This window comes from Cetorhinus maximus, chromosome 20 (genome assembly GCF_964194155.1).
Source record: "Cetorhinus maximus chromosome 20, sCetMax3.hap1.1, whole genome shotgun sequence".
NCBI lineage: Eukaryota > Metazoa > Chordata > Chondrichthyes > Lamniformes > Cetorhinidae > Cetorhinus > Cetorhinus maximus.
Window position 1 is genome coordinate 62444511 of NC_135898.1, and position 20792 is coordinate 62465302.

At 43.3% G+C, this 20792-nt stretch overlaps 1 protein-coding gene across 5 annotated transcripts in view; it reads right to left on the reverse strand.

Annotated features, from left to right (window-relative positions):
- LOC144694432 (carbohydrate sulfotransferase 15-like) overlaps positions 1 to 12073 on the reverse strand; it is a 76485-nt gene extending 64412 nt beyond the window's left edge. For 2 of the 5 annotated variants that reach the window (XR_013579752.1, XR_013579751.1), the window contains exon 1: positions 11558 to 12073. The gene's annotated coding sequence lies outside the window, so the exon portion shown is untranslated. Of the gene's footprint in view, positions 1 to 8517; positions 8602 to 10045; positions 10154 to 11557 lie in introns of those variants that run through there. The other 3 variants (XM_078564829.1, XM_078564828.1, XM_078564830.1) reach the window with 3 other exon arrangements.
- Positions 12074 to 20792: the final 8719 nt, after the last annotated feature.

A 20792-nucleotide genomic window follows, 5' to 3' on the forward strand; every position in this document is an offset into this window, starting at 1 on the left:
ACAGCTATTCTTCATGAACTTATAGTCACTAAAGTACAGATTTAAAAAGTCATGAAGGATGAATAATTCCCTTACCTACAGCTCTGTATGTGGTACAGTAACACAAAGATAATGATAACTTCAGTTTATAGGGGCTGGCTGTTTCCTCCATGGGCTACTGATGGATGGTAAGTATATCTAGTGTCCTTACAAAATGCCCACCCCCACTAAACTGAATAGACAAGTAGCAATGAAAAATTAGATGCGCAATAAATTATATACAGGGAAAGAGATTGAAGGAATTGTGAAAACAGAGGTTGGCTGACTTTGGAGAAATTGGATTAAAAAAAAAGAGGCCAGGGTCTCCTGCAATATTGATGCACCTTCTCAATGGGAGGGAGGGTGTGCTGTTGAGAGGGAATCTAGGTCAGAGAGGTTATCTAATAATGATGCTGCAAGAGGTGCAAGTACATTGCATGCATCACTTATTTTCTGCCTCCCTTTCTCCCCCCTTCCCTGAGCACAGTGACTCCTGCCATGATACAGTTCGGCAGCTGCAATCAATCATTTGGTATCAAACCCAAGTGACCATTCTACATGTTTAAAGCAAAGAGGAATAAAGAGACTAGATTAAAGGACAGAAGAAAATAATAAACAGAAAGGGAAAAAAATAAACAGAAAAAGGTAAAAAAAAAGTGTGCTGGAGGCAGGTTCAATCAAGGCATTCAAAAGGGAATTAGACTATTATCTGAAAAGGAAGAACGTGCAGGGTTACAGGGGGCAGGATTTTTGGGTCATCAGGTGGACGGGCCTGGGGGCAGCCGGGAAACGGGCCACCGCCCGCGATTTCACGCTGGCTGGCCGTTAAAGGCCCAGCACTGCCGCGGTGGGGGCGGGAAGAGGACGAGCGCTGAAGTCAGCGGGGGCGCGCAGAAGGAAAGCTCCCTGAAGGCAGAGCGTTGCCTCGGGGAGCTGAAGAATTTTAAAGCCAAAAATAAACATCATTAAATTCCGAAAAAAAATTTCCATCCGTAAGAATCATATTGATGATAATTCTGCCCAAACATTTTTTAAAAAATTAATATCGGGAACTTCATCCCGCCCTCGGTTTCCTGAAAAACGCAAAGGCCGCCTGGCCAATTTACCTGTCCACCAACCATAACGTTAGACAGGCAGCAAAAAATCCAGGTCAATGACTAGATTAATGGCCTTAATAGGCCTCTTAAAATTGCTGGCAGGCATGCTGATGACTCTCGTGCATGCCTGACGACCAAAATATCGTGTGAGTGTGCGGTGACATCAGGACGTTCACTTGACATCATCGCCCACTATTTTATGCCCAGTCAGGTCGGGCACGTGCCCGCCCACAGGATGTAAAATTCTGCCTCAGGAGAAGGCGGGGGAATGGCACTAGATGAATTGGCCATTCATAGAGCCAGTGCTAACGCGATGGGACAAAAGGCCTCCATCTGTGCTGTAATATTTCTGTGATTCTGTGAAAAGGATCTTATAACTCAGCTGTGTTTAGCAATTGCTATATTGTTCATTGAGAAGTTAGTGAATGAATGACAGTGTAGGTATACAAAATGTACAAATATTGTCACTCCATGAAGTACAAAACTCTCCTGGAACACTCCATAGAAATGCCATTGCTCTATTTTCATACTAACAGGAGACTTTCTAGGTTAAAAAACCATGGCCTATCCAGTTTGTCTGCCACTGTCCTGGTAGTCGCACAATGAAACAACAAAGGAGTTGTTGACTGATCACAGCTATTGATCTCTATCCACTAGTTTAAAACAGAATACAACATAATGAAAATCCCAGTGATGAAGAGGTTTGGGAACCATAACTCCAAACTTACCTCCCTCCCAAGCAACCATATTTACCACATCACTTACCGGATCTCATGGATTTCTTTCAGAAAATATTATCTATTTGGCATTTGAATGTGTGACCCTTTTTTGAGTGTCAATGCAGCTTTGCATCATGAAAATTACTATCTTCTGGCATTACCAGGAACGTGGATGAGAGTACTGGCATAAAAAGAAAATAAAAAGCCTCTAGGAATAATTCACTACTAACTGGAATAAGATTCCACAGCTTCATTGGTCCCTTTAGGACCTCCAGAGCTGAGTGCCTTGCTGGGACCATTACTAGGGTCCTCTACAACATTACTTATCAGTCCAAAATGGCTACGTTGGAAATAATTTGTAATACCATAAATTAAGGAACATCACAATCATATTGTATAAATTGCTAGTTATTTTACGAATAATGGCAAGCAAACTTACTGCATCATTCTATTACTGCACCCTCCCAGCAATTTTTAGCCTTTAGTTTGTTGTTGAGTTACAGCTGGCATCATCACGGTCCCCCAGATAACCTCCTTGCGCCATCACCCTCTGTAGTTTGGGAATCTCTGACCTAGATACTGTCCTTTTAAAAGTATGTCTAGTTGCAAAATCATAAGACCAAACTGATTCCATACAGCAGAGATGTTCAAACGTCTGGTGATTCAGACTGCAAAGCCACATCCTGGAGACCCAAGGAACTAGAAACAAACTAAATGAAATAACATATTGAAGCTTAAAGCCTTTTCAGAAAAAGTTGACTTTTTTCTTCAGATGCATGGGTGAAAAAGAGATAATTCCCAAAGTGTGAGTTAATTATTCAATTGATCAGAATGACCATGGTTACAATGTATTTACCCTTACCCTTCAAATCTAACACTTCAAACTTTATGCAAATTTAAATTCTTCCAATTGCTACAATTTTATAGTTATACAATAGTGACCCTATTATCATACCTAAATGCAGAATAAAAATAGAAAAAACATTGTGTTGCGTTTATCTACCACTTACTGTCGACAGTAAGCCTCTGTTACTGCAAATTTAAATATAGAGAAACTTGATATGCAGTCAACACCCAGGCAGTTATTCTTAAATGGGGACTCTGTATGATGCTAGAATCGCAAGGATTTTGAATGTAGCTCAGTCAAGATTTATTCTCGGGACACATGTGGTAGTCTTTAATTAGCATACCAAGTAAATCACTGTGCCCATGTCATCCACATCAGAACCATCCTCTTTCAGTCCAATGCACCACTTTAAAGAAACACAGTATGCTATTAAAGCTTTACAGTTAACCCCTGTGGCTATACTTTCACAGTAGTATGCAACATTTGTGGCCCAACTTGCTAATATGATTCTTTCTTTAGCATTTATACAATTATTAAATTTTTATGTGATGACAAACTACTTACGTCAAAATGCCCTGAGTTAGCGGGGAAAAATGTGGGTTCATGCCCATGATTTTCCATGTCGTGATTTTCCAATTTTAGCTGCACCCGCCATCTACTTTGGCACAGGCGGGGAGGATTAATAAGGACACTCACTCTAAGAAACTCTCATCAATCTCCCAGTAATTATAAAGAAATGTTAGTAAATGCTCAGCCACAATTTCCCCTCCTGTACCCCCTGGTATAATGAATGGTGCAGCAAAACCAAAAAGGAAAGAGATGAATGTAAGAATGTACTAGTGTAGATTTACTAGTGACTACATTCTATTTTATGTCATAAGAGATAAGATAAAATTATATTCTGGAAATCTTGGAAATTTAATTGGTCAAATATTCAAAATTTTGATGAAAATGATTGATTAACACTGAAAAAGAAGCAAAGGTTCTTTCTTAAAGATTATTTTTAGGCTCTCTTCAGCCCCAAATGTATTGCAGTAATAAGGTACAGCTACAAAATTCTTGAGCATCTATAAGAATAGCCGTCTAATTATTAAAGAAATGGACCCCAATCCCAAGATTTGATATTGTCCCAAGGCTACAGCAGACTGACAGTTCCAAGGTCCACCCTTCTTGTAGCAGAGTGAGGCCCAGGAATGTCTGGCCCAATAATATCTACTGGTCTTAGTGCTGTAACACACATTAGATTCTAGACAAGGCGTCAGCTTCAACTCCAATACCGGAATCAGTGCCTTATTCCATCATCGGGTTGGTCACTTTTAACAGATGCAATGAAGCTGAATTGGGAATGAGGTTTTGCAGCTCAGTCCTACGAGTTTGTGATGCATTCACACTTCTCTTGTTGGAAATTCTGCATGAGTGATCATAATACAACATCGACATGAAAGGCAGGTGATTTTCTCACACCAGTTCAAAATTAGTTTATTGACTTTCACCTAAATCAACGTTGCGCAGTCGCTATACAGTGCAGTCTGTATACAACGGAATTTTAAGATATGTATTATATTTTGTTTGCATCAGAACAGCTTAAAATTTCTTGTGGCAACATCCAATACAGACACATGCCCAACTGTAATCATAGAGTTACTGTTACACAAGAATAAATGGAATTTACAAGTGTCCAAAAAAAAAAATGATATCTGTTTGAAGACTTGGTGGCTTAGAGGTAAATTCTCCATCATTCTTCCCTAAACAATGCTAAACAACTACTGCTACCCCAACCTGAAAATAGAATTGGTACAATTGGCTACAATCTCTTTAGGATGAAGAAAAATAAACTAGGATTCCTGCTCCTGATCTATAGCTACCTCTGCTAGGAAGGTCAGTTCTGATGTAATGGCCTCCACATGTAGAAAGGTGAGGTAGCATTCAATGTAAACGTTCACATATTGCATAGAAAAGATGGCACAGAAACAGGCTATATGGCCCACGCAGTATTTACACTCCATTTGAGCCTCTTCCCACCCCTCCTCATCTAACTATCAATACAACCCTCTAATCCCTTCTTCTGCATATGCTTATCTAGTTTCCCTTTAAATGCATCTGTACTATTCACGTTAACTACTCCTGTACTCACTAGTCTCTAGGTAAAGAAGTTTCTTCAGAATTCCCTATCTGATTTCTTGCTGACTATCTTACATAAGAAATGGGAGCCAGAGTAGGCCATCTGGCCCCTTGAGCCTGCACCGCCATTCAGTAAGTTTCCAGTAGTAATTATAGTTTATTATAGATTAATTTTCTCCACAACGATTAATTATCCACCAAGAAGTGTTGGTAGATTATAGCTGATCTGATTGTGGACTTAACTCCACTCTTGCCTGCCCCCATAATCCTTAACTACCTTGTAAATCAAAAATCTATGTTATATATTCAGTGACCCAGCCTCCACTGTCCCTCTTGACCTTGGAAACACTCTGTGTGTCTACTATAGCAAAACCTTTCAGCACTTTAAAATTCTTCAAAAGTTAACAAAGACCCAGCCTGCTCATCCTTTCCTGATAGGTATAAGTGCACATGAATAACTAGCATGGAAGGTACACCAAATGGCAACTGGCATCCATGGAACAGCATCCAAGGAAAAGAGCAAGTTAAAATAGGAGGTCTACAAAAAACAAAAGCATGGTTGGGGTACTTGCATAAAACCAAAGCAGGTTTAACTCTAGTCTACCCAAAGACATTGGAAATGTTATGTTTGAAAAGGGTTAAATATATATTAGGTTTGAAGAAAAAACAACATTTTTGCTAGATAATTAATCATTGCAGAGAAAATTCATCTATAATCACTAACGGACTCTATCAGATTCCATTTTCAAGACTTTTTCAATATGAATATTATTCACTTTACTATGCATTTTTTCCAAAATAGGAAAAAAATCTGCTATAACACGTAGCCGTAGATACAGCTCCAGTAAGACCACTGGCCTGGGCCTGGATTCTTTCATCTTTATTTGGACTTGTGTGTTACGACTTTAACTGTGTAAAGTACCGTGCTTAAATATAGTGAAGATATATATTTATTATTTCCTGTATTAAGTATAAAATGAAAGCATAGCTCCATGTTGAATTACGCAATCATGGATTACCAATATTAAAAGCAGAACAGCATCATAGCAGAATGTGATTTCATGCTAAAAAAAATCACAGACTGACTACAGAAGTTGAGTGAGTTTTATCAGTTTTAGAGAAGGTTACCTGAAAGAGTAGTATGCAGGCAAAAAGTATTGATTTTCAGAAGAGGTGTGGTGTCATAGCTGACATTACTGGCTAGATTTCGAACTCTTGAAAGCCTTATCATTAACAACCCCTATGAAGAAGTGCATAATCCAAATATCCCACGCTTCCAACTGGAAGGCACTGCAACCAGCTCCATGAACCAATGGAAATAGTGGGGGCGGGTGTTGGGGTGGGGGGGGGTTTGTGGGGAAGGGGAAAGAAATATTTCAAAAAAGAAAAGTCACCTGTGGTGATTAGCATCTGTCGAGGGAAATATTATGCACAAAAAAGTGTGAAAGGACACTGCCTTTTTAAAAAATGTAGCATACTTTTTTTGCTCAGTTACACAGTGACAAATGGTAATGTTGGCATATAAGACCACCTATGAAGCCTCAAAAAAATCCCTCCAAAAATGGGGGTCAATTTATATGCCGAGTATAAAAGTGAACCATCTGCCTGGATGTGGGTGGTTACCATCTTTGTCATTCACGACACGGGGTCTGCTCTGTGTGGTGGGCATGTCTTAAACTCCCGCACATCTTTGCAACACAGCCTGTATTGCCTGTTTGATCGTTTGTACCTAGTTATAAGTTACCAGTAAGTAAAACATGCATTTTTAGGGTGAAAAATTGAGGCTGACTGCTAATGTGAGCACAGTGTGTCATGGTTGAAAAGAGGGGTCGACTTATACATTGAGTATATGCAAAAAATGATTTTTTTTGGGTCAGAAAAATAGGGTCGTCTTATACGCCGGGTCAACTTATACGCCGAGATCTACAACCCCTGACTGCCTCACTTGCTGTGCTTTTATTGCGACAAAATCACCCCAGCTTTACTTACTTCCCAAAAATGCTTTTTATAGAGATATTGGTCTCTTAGTTGTATCAAAATATTCCCTAATTGGCAAAGCTATTACATACAAAATGAAGACAATTTGGCTCAATTAAAAGTAGGAAGATGCTAGCTCCTTAAGCAAAAATGGACTCCTTTAAATTTCAAACATTTTAGACTGTCATATATATTCCCTCTAAGAAACGTTACCATTCCTTTATTGCTCTCTTGTTCACAGAAACTCTTGAGTGGGAACAGTAAGAATGGAGTTCCACAGAGCTTCAGCCTATGCTGCACCAGATAATCAATAGAGGTTACATCTATGGGGGCAGAAAGGGGCTAGGCTCCCATTTAATTCTCAAAGAAATGTAACTTATACAGTCCCTTTAACATAACAAATGTCCCAGACAGTTATGGAAGGAATGAATGCTGAGTCAAGAAGGGGGAGAATTAGGTTGGATGCTAAAAGCATGATTGAAAACTTATGAAGGAGGAGCGAGAGAAACATAGTGCTTTAGGGAAGCTTCAGAGATTAGGATTAAGTTATAAATTGGCTGAAAGCTCTGCCACTAATTGGAGATGTGGGGGTGAAGGGCAATGGAAGAGGCACAAAAATCCAGACCAGAGGGGGAAAAAAGAGTATTCGGAAGGGAAAAAAAGAGTTGAAGGAGTTTGCAGACAGTGTGGTGCAAGGCAAGGCTAGGGTTACCAGCTCTGTTGGACTGAATTCCAGGACATATCATCATATGACCCCCTGCTTCCAAATGCCTACCATTGGTCACCTACACATTACTTCTTGTAGCTTGACAGCTATAATACCCACAATTCTTTGGATCTCAGAAACTGCTCCAGTAGTTTATACTAATTACAGCACTCATGCTCCAGACCAACAATGAGTCCTGGGCACATCATGGTCTTGCTGTCAGTATGCTTAGAGTGAAACAGAAGGAGAAGAAAATGTCCCTATGTTCAGAGAAGTGACCAGGCTATCAATTCCAGGAAACTCCAGAGCAATCCAGGAGAGTTGGCAACCCTAAGCAAGGCTATGGAGAGACACTTAAACAATGATACTGCTTTAGAATGTAATGCATTGTGAAATACTGAGCTAGTGGGCAAGCAGGTCTTAGTGCAAGGCAGGGTAAGCAAAGCAGGGTTTGGACAAATGGGAATTTATGAAGAATGGGAAGCCAGCAAGAAGACAATAAAGTCATCAAATCTGGAGGTGACAGAGCATGAGTAAGAGTTGCATCAGTGGAGGAGCTGAGTAGAATAATGACGTAGGCTGATTAAAGTTTACCACATATTCTCTGTGGCAAATAGATTGAAGTACAACTGCCTTCAAAACTAGAACCTACAATATTGTCACAAAATGATAATTTGTATTTAATATTTAGGGAAAAAAGCATTATTTAAAAAGAACACACTTCTTTTTAAATATTGGCTTTGGTTGAGAATTAACCAGACTATGGTAAGTAATTGATACAATTCTCCATCTTTATTCAATGTTTTTTAGTTTTTGTACTAGTGTAAGCCTATAAAACCAGGAGCAAGTTTGCAGTTCATGTTCCATCATTTACTTAGTTTACCCAACTACAGGCTAGAGACTTTCCATTTGTTGCTTGATTGATGCAAATATTGGGTGCCCGAAATTGAAACTGTTCTAATGCCAGAGCTAACATCTCTTATCATGAAAAAGACAAACTTCATTTAAGAATAGTTCATATAATTCACTAACCCCAAAGCTCCTACTGTTAATACTTGACTCTGCAAAATGGGCAGGAAAAACTGTTCAGAATATATTGTTGGACCAGATGTCTCACTGGAAAATAAGAGTCTTGGATATGATGAGAATTTTTTTTTCCCGTAGCAAATTATTTTACTGGGTTACAATATTAATACACAAAAATATACTGGCTGCTTAATGCTACAGGTTCAGGAGGCTGAAATGGCACAGTGTTTCTCAGTTGGCTTAGCAAAGATCTTTTACTATCCTGGGATACAGTTCAAAGTGTGTTATTCAGCATAGCATACAGAAATTCCTTAACTTTATTCCATATCTATTTCACAGTTTTCAATTTTTTTGGAAGAGAAGTGAGAAAAGTACCATGGCAGATTCCACATATGAACCAAATGATCAGGGCTGAATTGTCATTAGTAATTGTTTTATTGTCTTCCATATTTAAAATTCTAATAAGAAAAGATAATCGCTTCACTCCTAAGACAACATTTGGTTATGTAAAAATATAAATTATACTTGCTACATATAATTTTTATATTTTAAAAAACAGGTTAATCAACATTGCATTTTAAAAGTGACACACCTATTTCTTTTTTATATAAAATAGTATTGATACATCCATTACCTATCACACATTTTAATTAACAAATGGAAACTATTTTGCATTTAGATGCAGCTGTCCACTTTATATTACTGCTCATGTGCAATTTATAATGTCTGTAAGGCACAAATTGGCAGGACACCTTTGGGGAGTGGAATACAAACGAATGGGAAAGTGAACACCATCTAGATTGGTGTTTCAGACGCCTGAAAAGTTCTGAGGAGCAAAAAACCTCCAGCGCATGACAATCATAAGTTGTTTTTAAATGATTTAAACTTATAAACAAAATTATTCTACAGCAACATAACAAGATCCAAGATAATTAAAATAGCAGTCAAATCCACTTTAAAAATTAAACTGAAAAAATATAGAAACAAAGCAAGAATACATGTCTGTTTCAACACCAAACTACAATATTAAGGTTATGGCAAGAGACCAACATCTTGATGAACACTGAAAATAGAGGCAACTGTTTGACATGATAAGAAATGCACTCTGATGAAAATGTTTTAAAACAGTCATTCTTCTTTAACTGTAACCTTCCCAATAGATCAGGGATTTTAAAAGGTTAATAAAGGAAATGAGGTCGTGGAGGGAATCTATCTGGATTCTTATAACAATTTGCGAATCACTTCTGGGTTTTGATCTTCATGTTTATCATTGTGTTTTCTTTTCAACTGCTTCTTTCACAGTTTCTATCACAGCTTTGTGATCCAGTCCTAGATAGGCACTCACTTTCCACAAACCAGCACACCAGGTGGGTCCATGAGCAGTTAGCAAATGAAATAAATCCTGCCTGAAGCAGCCAAAGGACAACTTTTGACCAACACCTTGACAAACAAGTGGACAGACCATAAGAGGGGTGGACAGGCAAAGGACCCTCTGCCCTCCTCATTATTCCCACACGGCCCCTGTCCCTCATACCTGGTCATGTGCTGACACTCCGCAGGTCGCTCAGTCCCTTTAAACAATGTTTCCCGAGGTAGGAGGAAACGTGTTATTTTTTGTGGGTTTCCTCAGGGTTGGGCGCTATGGTTGGGGTGGGATATAGTAATGGAGAGGTGGGAGGAGAGGGGCTTGTGTTGGGGGAGCGGGTCTGGGACTCACTCGGACTGTCAGGAGACGACACAAAGCGACGCGGGAGACACCGAGACCGGCTCTGACCAGCCCGACTCTGACCCACCCACCCCACCAGCCCCAGCCCCAGCCCCAGCCCCTTGACCCTCCAGCCTCCCCTGACTCTGACCCCCCCCCCCAGCCCCCTGACTCTGACCCCCCCCCCCCAGCCCCCTGACTCTGACCCCCCTCAGACCCCCTGACTCTGACCCCCCCCAGCCCCCTGACTCTGACCCACCCCCCCAGCCCCCTGACTCTGACCCACCCCCCCAGCCCCCTGACTCTGACCCACCCCCCCAGCCCCCTGACTCTGACCCACCCCCCCAGCCCCCTGACTCTGACCCACCCCCCCCAGCCCCCTGACTCTGACCCACCCCCCCCAGCCCCCTGACTCTGACCCACCCCCCCCAGCCCCCTGACTCTGACCCACCCCCCCCAGCCCCCTGACTCTGACCCACCCCCCCCAGCCCCCTGACTCTGACCCACCCCCCCCAGCCCCCTGACTCTGACCCACCCCCCCCAGCCCCCTGACTCTGACCCACCCCCCCCAGCCCCCTGACTCTGACCCACCCCCCCCAGCCCCCTGACTCTGACCCACCCCCCCCAGCCCCCTGACGCTGAACCCCCCCTCCAGCCCCTGACTCTGAACCCCCCCTCCAGCCCCTGACTCTGAACCCCCCCTCCAGCCCCTGACTCTGAACCCCCCCCCAGCCCCCTGACTCTGAACCCCCCCCCAGCCCCCTGACTCTGAACCCCCCCCCCAGCCCCCTGACTCTGAACCCCCCCCCCAGCCCCCTGACTCTGAACCCCCCCCCCAGCCCCCTGACTCTGAACCCCCCCCCCAGCCCCCTGACTCTGAACCCCCCCCCCAGCCCCCTGACTCTGAACCCCCCCCCCAGCCCCCTGACTCTGAACCCCCCCCCAGCCCCCTGACTCTGAACCCCCCCCCCAGCCCCCTGACTCTGAACCCCCCCCCCAGCCCCCTGACTCTGAACCCCCCCCCCAGCCCCCTGACTCTGAACCCCCCCCCAGCCCCCTGACTCTGAACCCCCCCCAGCCCCCTGACTCTGAACCCCCCCCAGCCCCCTGACTCTGCCTACCCCCCCCGTGACTCTGCCTACCCCCCCCCCGTGACTCTGCCTATCCCCCCCCCTGACTCTGCCTACCCCCCCCCTGACTCTGCCTACCACCCCCCCAGCCCCCTGACTCTGACCCCCCCCCACCCCACCCAGCCCCTTGCCTTTCAAAGCACTTTCCTGAGGTGCCCGTTAACAACTTCAAAACTCAATCCAAGTCGGCACATCCAAAATTGCCACTTACCCCATTTCCAATGTTTAAAAAATGTCTCTGCAGTCAATAAATTTCCACCTCCCGGTTAAGATTCTTCACTTCGGGGGTTTTAAAATTCATCGCCGCCCCCGATCTTGCTGCACAAGGGCAAAGGGAGAGTTCAGTCGCTGCTTCTCTCTTTTGATTTCTCCGTCCTTCCTCTTTTTATTTTGTTCTCCGGCTTTTCTGTATAAACTTCCCGTAAAGGGTTCTTCCTCCGCTCTTGAATGAGAAACAGTGAACACGAGTATCCGGCCACTGTGCAGTCAGCAGCCGGCTCACCGAGCTCCACTCTCAGACTCAGCAGCAAACCCACAGGCAATAGAGCTGCAGCTCAGCAGCAACCAGTCAAATCATAATCCCTCCTCCCACCTAACAGTGCAGGAGCAGACAGCCCGGTTCACAGTCCTCCAGACACCACAGTACAACAGACAGCCCAGTTCACAGTCCTCCAGACACCACAGTCCTCCAGAAACCACAGTACAACAGACAGCTCGGTTCACAGTTCTCCAGACACCACAGTACAACAGACACCACAGTACAACAGACAGCCCGGTTCACAGTCCTCCAGATACCACAGTACAACAGACAGCTCAGTTCACAGTCCTCCAGCAGACACCACTGTACAACAGACAGCCCGGTTCACAGTCCTCCAGACACCACAGTGCAACAGACAGCCCGGTTCACAGTTCTCCAGACACCACTGTACAACAGACACTTTGGTTCCCAGCCCGGTTCACAGTTCTCCAGACACCAGTCCATAGCTGCAGGCTCACAACCTTACAGACACCTCTGTACAGTTCATTCACAGTCCTTCAGACAACATTGTACAACGGACAGACTGCTCTCAGTCTTCTAGGCACCTCTGTGCAGTTGGTTCATAGCCCTACATGCACCATTCCACAGCAGACTCTCAATCGTTCAGCCATCACTTTTCATCAGATCACAGTGCTCTAGATACCACTCCATAGGAGACAGCCAGCTCGCATTCCTCCCTATGTGACTGCACAGTCATCTCACAGTTCTTCAGATACTACTGTACAACAGACATCTGGCTCAGAGTGCTCCAGACACCACTGTACAATTGGTTCACAGTCCTCCAGACACCACTGCACAGTCTGCTCACAGCCCTCCAGACACTATCCCAGCAACTAACTCATTTTCCCCACCCTATAGATAAATAGCCATCTCACCATCCAGCAACCACTGTCTGTCCTCTTTCATGCCAGTTAGGAGTCATACAACAAATTACTTGACTACAAGAGCCTAATTTTCAAACTGCCCCACAAAAATACTTACGGTTGGTTTGCATTAGATATCAACCTATATGCCTTGTTATCGACCCAACCAGGTTTTAATTCAGCGTGGTAGAAAGTAAAGTCATGGAATCATTGTAGATTGATAATTAATGCCATTAAGCTCAGCTCTTGACCTCTAATTAACTATCTTGAAAGTCTGGAGAATTCGAAATATGCTGAGATAGGAGCTTAAGTCATTTAATTCAAATGTATAGTGCCTACATGCTGGCAAGGGTTGGTTATAAGTAAAGTTGTGAAAATGTACACATCATTCCCCATGTGATACACCTGCCAATTGGAAATGGATAATGTGGATGTCCCAATTTTTGCTATAGCAATTCAAAATTATTCCCCCTGCCCTGCTCTCTCCCCATCAACTTGTAGGTTTATATCTTGAAAAACACATTCAATTATCCTAATTAGTCTCTGCCTCAACGAATCCTTGTGGCAAAGCATTCCATACTCTACAACCCTATGTAAGTAAATGTCTCCAAACGTTTCTCTTCGCTCTCAGTAATCATTTTAAATCAATAATTGCACATAACTGCACTCCATCAAAACTCTTTAAAAGCATTCCTTAGCTTGGTCTTCCATGCTCCTGGAGAAACTCACAACTCCAAAAAAGACTATGGGGGCAATTTTTGCCAGCTCATTTTGATGCTAAAAAGTCTCCAAGGTCTGAGTTTAGGTCTTGAACTGAAATATTGATTTAGCGCAAGATGTTATCTTGGTAAAGGGGGATCGTTAAGAGCTGATTGCCACTTAAATTACCCACTATTGCTCATTAATGAAGCTGCACGGCATTTTGGTGAATAATGCTTGACTTAATGCCGTCTCCTAAAAGAGGAGGCTGAGGATGTTGAATGCAACTTAAAGGCATACTCACCTCTTACTGTTCACTTGCTGCTGGAGGTTTGAAGATGACTTTTGAAACACATCAGGAGACTTTCTGGAACAGTTTGTCATGATTTCACCAACACATTATCAACAGTTATTCTGGAAATTCTCTGAGCACTTCACTTAAGAACAGTAAGTGCTTTGCTACTCTTATAGGAGTCACCAGGAGAAAGGCACTGCTTGGTCATAGGCATCTTGCTAGGGGTCCCTCTTGGTCTGCAGAGGAATGGGAGGAGAACATGAGGCCCGGCAGAGCTAAACCAGGTGCTACAGGAGGGAGGGACAAGAAAACAAAGTGGACTCCTTTTCCCCTGCAGCTACACGCATCCTTTCTCAACCAGGACCACCAGTGCAATGTCTGAGGACCTGTGCACCCTTTGCTTCAGCCCTTGAGGCATCTTGAAACCCGTCACACTGTGTGTTAGCCAGCACACTCTACACGTTAGTACAAGTGTGTGAGTGGTGCCCAATATACTGTTCCACAGCAATTGCATCTAAATAGCATTTGAGTGCTAAACCAGCAGGTGTCCGCTTTAGCACCTCCAGGCAAGTTCAAATTATGGTTATCAGCAATTAAGGTACAATTGTTTGCTAAAACCAGACTTTCAAACAGGCATGTTTTAGCAGAGGGACCATTTAGCCTCTGTTTTCACCCTTTCATCAAAATACTGCCCTCCCCCACCTCAGATTTTTGGCTATAGACTCCCTAACTACTACCATTCTCCATACCTGCTTCTCGGGTCATGAGGACTCGAAACGTCAACTCTTTTCTTCTCCGCCGATGCTGCCAGACCTGCTGAGTTTTTCCAGGTAATTCTGTTTTTGTCCTGCTTCTCACCTTCTTGGCAAACCCTTGCTTCACAGTTCCAGAGTGAAATTCTCCATTATGTTCCTGGATCCAAAATACATGCTGGCTGTTGAATGCAGGAATACGTGGCAACATTGTATTCTGCTGTAACTGGGCCACAGATTGCATTGCAAGTTATTTACATTGGAAAGAATATGGTCATTCATCACACAGCATTGCCTCTATTATATGGCAAATAGTCATCACCCTGATGCATCAAAGCGTGCACATTAACTGTACATTAATGTATACACCACTAAGTTCCACCAAGGATAGCCTGGTATCACATCCTAAGCAGTACACCTACAGGATTCAGTACTGAATCAAACACAACCTGACACCATATATAGGAAAAACTTTCAGGGCTATGGGAGGAAGAATTGTGGGGTGATGGGACGAATTGAATAGCTCTTTCAAAGAACTGGCAGACACAATGGGTCACCTTACATACTGTATGATTGTGAGCCTACACACAGCGCTAAAGTGAGAATGAACCAGGATATTGGGAAGTGAAGCCCAATGCTTAAACCTGAAGATTGATGTGCCACTTGATCTCCAGTAATGGTGGTTGTGTAGTGTGGCAAAGCAACTTTTATCAAGCATTGTCAAGTAAACCATCCTTTATGTTACGATGTTATTTTGTTGCACAGCTCATGACTGTTCAGTAACCTAAACAATGTTCCATTAAATCAAGCAAAGATGTTGGTCTATATCAGCTCTCGTTTATTGGGGAACCTGTGAGATGACGTTTACCTCAGAAAGCAAAATCATCTCCAAATTCAGATTAGAAATTTCTTGACCTCTCCAAATTTACAGAACAAATACAGCATCTTATAGTGCACCTGATACACATATGGAAACCTTAAAAAGAATTCCTCAGCCAAATGTATGCAGTTAGAGGGATATACAGGGTCCATGTTATTAATATGTTTTGCTGGTTACCTGAGGACATGTGCATATGTGAATTGTTACCCCATGTTTAAAATGGCCTGAGGTTAAAAAAAGACCACCTAAAAGAATCATGCAATGAGGGCTACTGAGTAATTAAATTATTGAAAATATAATTCGTACACAATACATGTTTCTAGTAATTATCCTCAATGCATTTGCTTAAGAAAATATGGTTCTAGCTTTGCCATGGTGTGTGTATAATGCAGACCCCACTCAACATGCACCTATAAAAAGTACCATTGACTTGTTTGGTGGCTAATTTGCATTAAATATTACTCTTGAACTTCTAACTAAAAAATAAAAAAATGAAATTCATAAAGAAGGACAAGTCCAAGAAATATGACTAAACATAGGCATCACAATAAAACATATGATGAATCACAAAATACCCAAACTGGGTAATCTCCAAAAAACAGAAAAAATGTTGTGTATGTACCCCATAACTACCATTATTTGCTACAGTGGCGATTATAAGCTAATTTAGGGGCTATCAGCCCAAGTGCAGTGTCTAAATGATCTGAGTGTTGTGGAGCAAGTGTGGTGTGTTATGATCCTGGACTAGACCCCCAAGGTTTTGGTAAGATCCGGTTAGGGACCAATAACTTTTTGTTTAAAGTAGACGAAGTTTGAGATCCAAGATACTTGCTCAGTGAATAAAGTCACAAGATTCCAAGGGTTGTGAACAAACAAAAATAAACTTTACTATACAAGACCAGAAAGATAAAACAACTTACAATATCTATCTTATAATCTAACATTCAGAGTTAATATGAGGTATATGTGAGTTATCAGACTAACTGTGGTCAAACACACTATACTGCACAATAAATATCAGATATCAGATGCGACCAAGACAGATTCCATAGATTTCTTAACAACCCGCCCAGATGCCAGTAAGCACTGTAGGTCACCTAATCTCGTTTGAACTCTGTCCTTCTCATAATCTTCACCTTCAAAGACCTCATCTTGGCATTCTCTCCAAACGTCACTCAACCTTGGACAGCCTCAATGACAGCCCACCTCACAGTGTTTCAAGCTCGTCTTCCTGACTCAGTTTCCCTGGATTCCCGAGTCTACACGCTAGCATCAATTCACAAGCACAATTTCAGCTCTTCGGTTGCGCCAAGCAGAACATTACTACTTCATAGGGTTATCTTCACCCCAGCAACCTGCAGCACAGAATCACCAACCTTCTGTTGCCTTCTCTTAACTCCAGAACTTCTCCTGAGCCCCCATTACTTAAAGTCTACCAACCCCAGCCCTTTCTCTGCTCTTCTCTCTTTCTCCTTAACTGGGACCTCACCCCTGACCCGTCTCCCTGCCCCCTGTCTGGGACTTCATTTTTGGGACCTCTCCTTGTCCCGTCTCTTTGTCCCCTGCCTGGGGCTCTTCTCTGATTATGGCACTCTGCTCACAGTCACTTGATCCAGGCTTCTGCATCATTTTCTTACTCTACAGGCCCGAAGAACTACAAAACATTACAACGCCCCCTGCTCCTGGTCCTCTCCTGAGGCCTGTTGGGTATTGGAGTTCTTGGCCCCCCAGTTGCCATTAAAATGAGTTTGGATCTTGTAACAGGTGGGAAGGCTGTTGTTCCATGCAGGCATCAAAGAATGGAGATAATAGTGTGCTCCCAGTGCAGGGGTCATGTGCTGACCCCCTCCCTTTCCTATAGCACCTCAACATGCATCCTCCCCACACAAAACCCCAAACATTCCTTCCAAGTGAAGCAATGATTTTCTTGCATTTCTTTCAATTTAGTACACAGTATTCACTGCTCACGATGTGGTGTCCTTTACACTGGGGAGACCAAATGCAGAATTGGGGGGGCTGATTTGCAGAATTCTGCATTCAGTCCACAAGAATGACCCCGAGCTTCTTGTCGCTTATCATTTCAATTTATTTACATCTCAGCTTAATCTTGTGATTCAAGGTGACCTGGAGTTGGCTCTTCAGCCAACGTTTTCCTGGTCCTCATTTCCTTCTTAAACTTGCTCCTTGTTACACAGAATGGACCAGATCTTCCGTTCCCTGGAGGTACCCAGGGAAGATGAGCTGGGGGACCCCTCGGAAGTTCCAAGGACTGTATGGGAATTGCCCGGGAAGTTTCGACTTCTGTTGGGCAATTATCTTGAGTCTGAAACTTTCTGAAACTCCAATTTAAAGTCGGAGACTTTGGAAGGTTCCGACTCTCTTAGCAGAATTGTCACCCAAGAAAATTCAGGATTAAAACCAGTTCTAACTCCTGGGTAATTATACTACTGACCCTCACAAGCCCACACTTGATCCCCTGGCTACATTCCCTGACCCCCCTCCTGATTACTCCCCACACTCCCATCCCTCAACTACCTCCCTGAACTCCCAACTACACCCCCAACCACCCTCCCGACCCCCCCGACTACCCTCCCGACACTTCAACCACCTTCCCAAACCCCCAACTACCCAGTACTCCCTGACTAGCCCCTACCTCACCGACTACGTGACTACCTCCCCACCCCTGACACCACCCTGACTACCCAACTATGAGCACCAACCCCTGATCCCGGCCTACACCCCACCCCTCCAACCACCCAACATCCCCCCCCAATCAGCCAAACCCCCGCCCTGACCCATCCTAACCCCTCACCTACTTACCTTACACACTTACCTTGCTGTTGTAGCTTGTCAAAGTGGCAGGGACATTTAAGGTTATTGGTGTATGGCAGCTGGTGCTGTAAAAAGGGGGCGTGGCTTTGGTTCCCCCAATGCTCCTACTCTACAGTGAAGGATTCCAGAAACAGTTGCGCTACATATTTCTCTGCAGGCCTAGGTTGAAAGTCTGGGCGAGAAATGTGCAGCTGCAGTCTAAGGTAAGAAAATAGGAGCAGAGTGGCAAATCTGACAGTGACTGCCACTCCACGGAAGATTTGGCCCAGTGTGTTTGATCTGATGCACCTTGCTCTTCCTCAGAGTTGACATTCCTGGGCTGGTGCTTGCCACAGTTGAAGTCGGTGATTGTCTTGTTAGGCAGATATCCCTGGATCCTAAGGGTCTGAAGATCCTCAGTTTGACCTATGGAATTGCAATGGGAAGAAGCATATGTTATAATCTGCAGTACACTCCTTGTAACACATTTCAGTAACCAGCATGTCCCATGCTATAATGTTATAGTGCCTGGGAAGTCTCCTAGCAACAGAAGACCTGGCAAATTCAGTGATGGATGAAAAAGCTTTAAGGTTGGATAATAGCCTGCAGGTGCAGTTTGGCCACGTGCGGGCCCCACTCTAAACCAGGTAGAGGGCCATAGATTAGAGAATTAGTTTTTTTCTGGCAGATTAAAGGGTTAAGGTTTAGTGTACCTCCTCGAATTTACTGTCTTTCTCCTCTGCAGTGTACATATCCTTCCTGAAGAATGTGATGAAGTCCTGACTGAATCAGAGTCTTGCTTTTTTTATGCCAATTGATCACCTGCCTCCCAAAACAAGAGTGCAAGAACATGCAGCAAGCAGGTGGTTGTAGGTGAGAACTTTTAAACCCTATTGAAAATCATGAAATATGAAATTTTTGTTATCACAAGGCAATCAATATTTGTGACTAATGATAAAACAACCAAAGAAGTCTGTAAATATGAGACAACATCCTGAGTGTGTATGCTGCTGGTTGAGGTGAAAGAAGTTGTTGCTGCTAACTGATGCCTGAGCCCCTTGGCAAGCTTCTTTAAACCGCTGAATCGCTTTTCTACATCTAGTTCGGAGATCTCCTGATAGCAGAGGCTATGTTATCTCTTTAAATGCAGCACAGATAGTTTCATTTCAAGAGGGTTGCTCCTCAGGTCCCTGAATGACAAGCCTCCTTTGCATTTCCTGCTTCACCTTGAGTTACAAGCTGCCTTGAAAGGGAGCACTTCTGCCTCCTCCCTGCACTTTTGCAGTGTCTTACGTCATCATTCAAAATGCCTCAGAAAAATGGTAATTCTCCCACAAAGGAAGTGCAGCTGCAGCTATGTTGTGCACCAGTAGCAATTTTAATCGCCTGGCCCAGGTTTCCCACTGCCCAAGCCTCGTTGTTACCAGCACTCAACCCAGTCAACAGTAAAAGACCATGGTTAATTCCAATAACACAGATCCTCAGAAAATCTGGAGATGTTTCCAGCCCATTCCGAAGATGTGAAGTGCATGTGCATTGCTACCAGAAAATAGCTCCTTAAACTCTTAACTGTAGACCTGAAAAATCAATATAGTACAGCCAGCCATTATTTACTAATGGTTTTTGGCAATGTCATTTCATGCATATTTGGATTTCTTTATGCCAAGAAATCATTACAAATCATTAGGAAAATGTCTATGTTTTAAACTACTTCAAATTATTTTTGATTTTGCAATGACAAATAATCTCATATTTAAAATACCCAGCAGCTTTATTTTAACTTTTAATTAAACATTTTACTGATATAGTCTAAGGAAATGCAATACAAATAAACCAAAATGTCATGTTAGGTGTCCATTATTTCTGACAATCCAGGTGTTTAGAGAACATGTGATACATTTGTCTTAACTATTATTAGTCATATTTTGTTGCATAATTCCAAATGAAAATTAGTGGGATTTGAATTTGTGTTTCCAGAGCATTAGTCCAGGCATCAGGGTTACTAATCTAGCAACATTACCACTACACTACCATCCCCCAGCCTGTGATGAGCACTACATCTTCTGACTCCCCAAAGCTTTTATCTACAAGGCCCAAATCAGGATTGTGATGAAATACTCTCCACTTGCCTGGATGAGTGCAGTTCAAATAACACTCAAGGAGCTCAACACCATCCAGGGAAAAGCAGCCCACTTGACTGGCACCCAATCCACCACCTTCAACATTCACTTGTTCCACCATCAGTGCAAGGTCGCACAAATGTATACCATCTACAAGGTGCACTGCAGCAACTCGCCAAGCCTTCTTCAACAGCACCTTCCAAACCCACACCTGTACCAGTTAAAAGGACAAGGGCAGCAGATGGAAGGCAACGTCACCACCTGCAAGTTCCCTTCTAAGTCACGCACCATCCTGGTTTGGAGCTATATTGCCGTTCCTTCAATTTTGTTGTGTCAAAATCCTGGAACTTAATTCCTAATAGGTGGACCTACACTAGATGGACTGCAGTGGTTCAAGGAGATGGCTCACAACCACCTTCTCGAGGGCAATTAGGGATGGAAAAAAATGTTGACCTAGCCATGCAGCAACACTCCCATGAATGAATAAG